The sequence below is a fragment of the Cyprinodon tularosa genome, unplaced genomic scaffold (assembly GCF_016077235.1).
Source record: "Cyprinodon tularosa strain WSP-4 unplaced genomic scaffold, ASM1607723v1 ctg719, whole genome shotgun sequence".
Taxonomy (NCBI): Eukaryota; Metazoa; Chordata; class Actinopteri; order Cyprinodontiformes; family Cyprinodontidae; genus Cyprinodon; species Cyprinodon tularosa.
Genome location: NW_024039473.1, coordinates 100,888 through 107,546, shown reverse-complemented (window position 1 = coordinate 107,546; position 6,659 = coordinate 100,888). Strand labels below are relative to the sequence as shown.

The 6,659-nt window shown below is 49.1% G+C and overlaps 1 long non-coding RNA gene across 1 annotated transcript; it reads right to left on the bottom strand.

Annotated features, from left to right (window-relative positions):
* Nucleotides 1–5,962: 5,962 nt before the first annotated feature.
* On the bottom strand, nt 5,963–6,444 carry LOC119772600. The gene is made up of 3 exons (XR_005279281.1): nt 6,369–6,444; nt 6,075–6,292; nt 5,963–6,003 (listed from the first exon to the last, which is right to left on the bottom strand). It is a non-coding gene; the product is annotated as an uncharacterized LOC119772600 (long non-coding RNA).
* Between the last annotated feature and the right edge of the window lie 215 nt (nt 6,445–6,659).

The window sequence follows — 6,659 nt, the reverse complement described above, 5'->3', positions numbered from 1 at the left end:
GCATGCTTCCGCGTGTTTCAGCGTACTTCAGCGCGTTTCAGCGTACTTCAGCGCGTTTCAGCGTACTTCAGCGCGTTTCAGCATACTTCAGCGTGTTTCAGCGTACTTCAGCGCGTTTCAGCGTACTTCAGCGCGTTTCAGCGTACTTCAGCGTGTTTCAGCGTACTTCAGCGTGTTTCGGCGTACTTCAGCATGTTTCAGCGTGTTTCAGCGTGCTTCCGCGTGTTTCAACGTACTTCAGCGCGTTTCAGCGTACTTCAGCACGTTTCAGCGTGCTTCCGCGTGTTTCAGCGTACTTCAGCGCGTTTCAGCGTACTTCAGCGCGTTTCAGCGTACTTCAGCACGTTTCAGCGTGCTTCAGCGTGTTTCAGCGTACTTCAGCGCGTTTCAGCGTACTTAAGCAAGTTTCAGCTTGCTTCAGCGTCTTTCAGCGTACTTCAGCGCGTTTCAGCGTACTTCAGCATGTTTCAGCGTACTTCAGCGTGTTTCAGCGTGTTTCAGCATACTTCAGCACGTTTCAGCGTAGTTCAGCACGCTTCAGCGTACTTCAGCAAGTTTCAGCGTGCTTCAGCGTGTTTCAGCGTACTTCAGCGCGTTTCAGCGTACTTCAGCGTGTTTCAGCATGCTTCCGCGTGTTTCAGCGTACTTCAGCGTGTTTCAGCGTGCTTCCGCATGTTTCAGCATACTTCGGCGTGTTTCAGCGTACTTCAGCATGTTTCAGCGTACTTCAGCACGTTTCAGCGTACTTCAGCGCGTTTCAGCGTACTTCAGCACGTTTCAGCGTGCTTCAGCATGTTTCAGCGTGCTTCCGCGTGTTTCAGCGTACTTCAGCGCGTTTCAGCGTACTTCAGCGCGTTTCAGCGTACTTCAGCGCGTTTCAGCGTACTTCAGCGCGTTTCAGCGTACTTCAGCGCGTTTCAGCGTACTTCAGCACGTTTCAGCGTACTTCAGCACGTTTCAGCGTGCTTCAGCGTGTTTCAGCGTACTTCAGCGCGTTTCAGCGTACTTCAGCGTGTTTAAGCGTGCTTCCGCGTGTTTCAGCGTACTTCAGCGTGTTTCAGCGTGCTTCAGCGTGTTTCAGCGTGCTTCCGCGTGTTTCAGCGTACTTCACCGCGTTTCAGCGTACTTCAGCACGTTTCAGCTTACTTCAGCGCGTTTCAGCGTACTTCAGCGCGTTTCAGCGTACTTCAGCGCGTTTCAGCGTACTTCAGCGCGTTTAAGCGTACTTCAGTGTGTTTCAGCGTACTTCAGCGCGTTTCAGCGTACTTCAGCACGTTTCAGCGTACTTCAGCACGTTTCAGCGTGCTTCAGCGTGTTTCAGCGTACTTCAGCGCGTTTCAGCGTACTTCAGCGTGTTTAAGCGTGCTTCCGCGTGTTTCAGCGTACTTCAGCGTGTTTCAGCGTGCTTCCGCATGTTTCAGCGTACTTCAGCGTGTTTCAGCGTACTTCAGCGTGTTTCAGCGTACTTCAGCGCGTTTCAGCGTACATCAGCGCGTTTCAGCGTACTTCAGCACTTTTCAGCGTGCTTCAGCGTGTTTCAGCGTGCTTCCGCGTGTTTCAGCGTACTTCAGCGTGTTTCAGCGTACTTCAGCACGTTTCAGTGTGCTTCCGCGTGTTTCAGCGTACTTCAGCGCGTTTCAGCGTACTTCAGCGCGTTTCAGCGTACTTCAGCATGTTTCAGCATACTTCAGCGTGTTTCAGCGTGTTTCAGCATACTTCAGCACGTTTCAGCGTACTTCAGCACGTTTCAGCGTACTTCAGCAAGTTTCAGCGTGCTTCAGCGTGTTTCAGCGTACTTCAGCGTGTTTCAGCGTAATTCAGCGTGTTTCAGCGTACTTCAGCGCGTTTCAGCGTACTTCAGCGTGTTTAAGCGTGCTTCCGCGTGTTTCAGCGTACTTCAGCGTGTTTCAGCGTGCTTCCGCATGTTTCAGCGTACTTCAGCGTGTTTCAGCGTACTTCAGCGTGTTTCAGCGTGCTTCAGCGCGTTTCAGCGTACTTCAGCGCGTTTCAGCGTACTTCAGCACTTTTCAGCGTGCTTCAGCGTGTTTCAGCGTGCTTCCGCGTGTTTCAGCGTACTTCAGCGTGTTTCAGCGTACTTCAGCACGTTTCAGTGTGCTTCCGCGTGTTTCAGCGTACTTCAGCGCGTTTCAGCGTACTTCAGCGCGTTTCAGCGTACTTCAGCACTTTTCAGCGTGCTTCAGCGTGTTTCAGCGTGCTTCAGCGTGTTTCAGCGTACTTCAGCGTGTTTCAGCGTACTTCAGCGCGTTTCAGCGTACTTCAGCGCGTCTCAGCGTGCTTCAGCGCGTTTCAGCGTGCTTCCGCGTGTTTCAGCGTACTTCAGCGCGTTTCAGCGTACTTCAGCGCGTTTCAGCGTACTTCAGCGCGTTTCAGCGTACTTCAGCGTGTTTCAGCGTACTTCAGCGCGTTTCAGCGTACTTCAGCACGTTTCAGCGTACTTCAGCGTGTTTCAGCATACTTCAGCGCGTTTCAGCGTACTTCAGCGCGTTTCAGCGTACTTCAGCATGTTTCAGCGTGCTTCAGCGTGTTTCAGCGTGCTTCCGCGTGTTTCAGCGTACTTCAGCATGTTTCAGCGTGCTTCAGCGTGTTTCAGCGTGCTTCCGCGTGTTTCAGCGTACTTCAGCATGTTTCAGCGTGCTTCAGCGTGTTTCAGCGTACTTCAGCATGTTTCAGCGTGCTTCAGCGCGTTTCAGCGTACTTCAGCGTGTTTCAGCGTACTTCAACGCGTTTCAGCGTACTTCAGCACGTTTCAGCGTACTTCAGCGTGTTTCAGCGTACTTCAGCGCGTTTCAGCGTACTTCAGCGCGTTTCAGCGTACTTCAGCATGTTTCAGCGTGCTTCAGCGTGTTTCAGCGTGCTTCCGCGTGTTTCAGCGTACTTCAGCGCGTTTCAGCGTACTTCAGCACGTTTCAGCGTGCTTCCGCGTGTTTCAGCGTACTTCAGCGCGTTTCAGCGTACTTCAGCGCGTTTCAGCGTACTTCAGCGCGTTTCAGCGTACTTCAGCACGTTTCAGCGTGCTTCAGCGTGTTTCAGCGTACTTCAGCGCGTTTCAGCGTACTTCAGCGCGTTTCAGCATACTTCAGCATGTTTCAGCGTGCTTCAGCGTGTTTCAGCGTACTTCAGCGCGTTTCAGCGTACTTCAGCGCGTTTCAGCGTACTTCAGCAAGTTTCAGCTTGCTTCAGCGTCTTTCAGCGTACTTCAGCGTGTTTCAGCGTGTTTCAGCGTACTTCAGCGCGTTTCAGCGTGCTTCAGCGTGTTTCAGCGTACTTCAGCGCGTTTCAGCGTGCTTCAGCGTGTTTCAGCGTACTTCAGCGCGTTTCATCGTGTTTCAGCGTGTTTCAGCTTACTTCATCGTATTTCAGCATGCTTTAGTGTTTTTCGGTGTGTTTCAGCGCGTTTCTGCATGTTGCAGAGCTTTCCAATGTATTAGAGCGTGTTTCAGCGTGCTTCGGTGTGTTCAGGGTGTGTTCCAGGGCGTTCCAGAGCTTCCAGCAAGTTTCAATTTAGAGAAAATCTTGGTCGGTTTTTTGAAACATGTTTTAATCCAAAAAACTGCAGCAGAAGAAAATGAGAAACCCTGGAGGTCTTCATGAAGAGCTGCTAAAAACAATCTCAGAAGATCTGATGTCAGGACATCTGGCTTCTGTTGATAAAAAGATCCTGAAACTTCTCTTCATGGAGACGTTGAAGGTCCTGCTGTTTTCTCAGAATCTGCTGGATGTTTTCAGTCGGACCCAGCAGGCCGCTCAGACCAGGACAAATCTTCTCACATGTTCAGAGACACCATACCGGTGTTCTGGTTCTTTTAGATCCAATTCTGCCAGCTGGTTGTTTGCTCCTCTGAACATCATCCTCTGCTGGTGTCCATCTGGTGGAGCATCTTCAGCCTGGACTACATGGTCAAAGCTCCGCTTCTACACTAGAAACTGGTTCTGCTCCGGTTTCTACCTTCAGATCTATTTGATCAGTAGAACTGCTGCAGGATGGAGGAGAACCAGATTTAAGAAGCAATCAGGAGGAGAAAATGGAATCACATTAGATAGTCAGTGAACAAGGAGAAACTCCAACATCTGCAAACATCTGCAGACATCTGCAGACATCTGCTCACAGCCACCAGGTGCAGATTTATTCAGGATCTCAGGTGTTTCATCTGAAAGAGTTCGGTAAATCACCGCTTTGGGTCCAGAACCCGGTTTAAGGTTCAGGCTCCAAGAAATGAAGGAAAGTGTAAGGAAGCGATGAGAATCACATCTGAGAGTCTTTTGTCTGCGGCGTGCGGCGTTCCGATGCGTTTCCCAGACCCCAGGCTCACACCAGCGGGTCAGCCAGGGAAACCAGTGACTCAGCGCTCCCAGTGGACCCGTACTCCGCCTTTACTGGGTTTCCACACACAGACCTCCTTCTGAACTGGAGCGGCGATTCAACAGACATTTAAAGGGACATTCTGTGATATTCTGACAGGAAACCAGGAGTAACCAGTTAGAAATCATTTGGGTCTGAATTATAATCTGTTACTTTAAACAGAATTTAACACTGAAATAAAATGAGGTTTTTGAATTTTTAGATAAAAAGAAAAAACTAACTGGCCTGAATAAGATAACGAAAAAACTAAGATTTTAAGACAGGATTATTTACTGTCTGATAAAGACAACATTTATATACATGTTTAAGCCAGAATAATTCGACATTTAAATAGGATTTTCTACGACTTTAATGGTTACTGAGTCAGATATGTGGCGGCGGTGTTTGGTTTATTGAAAGGTTTTATTTTCTGACATTTAAGCTCAGATTCTAACACCTCTGCAGGGCGGGGAGGGGGGGGCTATAAATCTGATATCTGAGATGACGCTGCTGAAGCTCCTCAGAAATCTAATTAACGCCCAGAACAACAGTGAGAAGCTCGGCATCCATTATTTGCCTGATATGAGCGGTAACTGGTTGCTAGGCAACAGAGAGTAAGGGCAGTGACATCCGGAGAAGGCCGGACCTGTTTGAATGTAAACATTTCCGACCTTCTTATTTTCACCGACCTCCAAGGACCCAGTCCAGGTCGACACGGTGACCCTCTCTCTACTGCCCCCTACAGGTCAGAGGTGTAGAGTTCACCTCTGACCTCTGCTGCTTCTCTCATTAAAGCTCTTCTTGTCCAGCCAGACAGTTTTTGGTTTTTGTCGTCCACATCTGGGGAGCTTTTATGGGCTGTTTCTTTCCTGGTTTCCATGGTTACAGTGAAGCTTCTAGAGAGGCTTCTTTCTAGCGCTCGTACATCCTGTTAAAGGAGCTGCAGGTCCACCCCTCTGTGTGTCTCAGATGGAGGTCTGGTCGGGTCCAGGTTCTCAGATGACCAGAGAGCTGCTGCTCCCCGTGGGCTGCAGGAGGCCAGAGCTTCCTGCAGGAAGCTGAAGATGTCCACACGTCCCCCTGATGAAGTGAGGGATTAAAGCAAAGCTGTGTTTGTCCTCTCTGGGCACCCGTCCCATAAATACAACTGGAGAAGTTTACATATCTCAGACTCCCTGCTCCTCTTCATCACTCTGCTGCTGTTCTTCACTCTGTTTATGTCTTCGTCCTCGAATAAATCCACTTTTCTTTCTTTTGTTTTACGTCCAAAATATCAGTTTACTGCTGCTGTTAGATTAAATGCTTTCTTTCTTTCTTTCTTTGTGTCTTTCCTTTCTTTGTTTGTTTCTTTCTTCTTTTGTTTGTTTCTTTCTTTCTTTCTTTGTCTTTCCTTTCTTTGTTTGTTTCTTTGTTTGTTTCTTTCTTTGCTTCTTTCTTCTTTTGTTTGTTTCTTTGTTTGTTTGTTTCTTTCTTTGTTTGTTTCTGTCATGTTTTTCACGTGTTTGGCCCACATGCAGACAACACTCGGGAGACAGGAAGCAGATTCAGGGTTTTATTGAAGCTCAGAAATAAATACAGAGAAACGAGAAAACTAAACAATAAGTCAGCGTCAGGCAGAGTCACGGGACCGGGGTTTGCACGAGCTGAAAAGGGAGAGATGAGTTAGACAGCGCGCCGCGGACGGGCCACGCGTAAAGAGGTGCGTAAGGCTTACCACTGAGCTCAGAAAGCGCACTGGGGAGGTGGTGTGGAGGAGCGGACTCAGCGCTGCCTGGGTGAGGTGATCCGGTGACTGGGTGACCGATGAGCGGGCCGGGGAAACTCGTGCAGGATCCAAGCTGCGCCGTTGGGAGCAGTGATCAGCGATCAGCTGGAGACACCAGGCGAGCACTGGGGAAACGCCCGGAGCAGGTTTAGAGTCGAGGGAGCGTTCTAGAGACACAGGAGAAAGGTGATCAAAAACAGGAAAGGTTCAGGCTGTCAAAGACAGTGGCCAACTGAGGCGTACCACACAAGGTTAACACTCTGGCATCCTCCAGCTGTCAGAGAGCTCCTTTTATAGCGCAGACAGGCAAACCACAGAACGAGCCTCAGGTGTGTACCACGCCCACCAGTCAACTCCAGTCACCTGTGCAGAAAGCAGGGGCAGAAAAAAAGCACAACACTACCTGCTGAGTCCTGACAGTTTCTTCGTTTGTTTCTTTCTTTGTTTGTTTATTTGTTTCTTTCTTTCTTTGTTTGTTTGTTTCTTTCTTTGTTTGTTTGTTTCTTTCTTTATTTTTTCCTTTGTTTCTTTCTT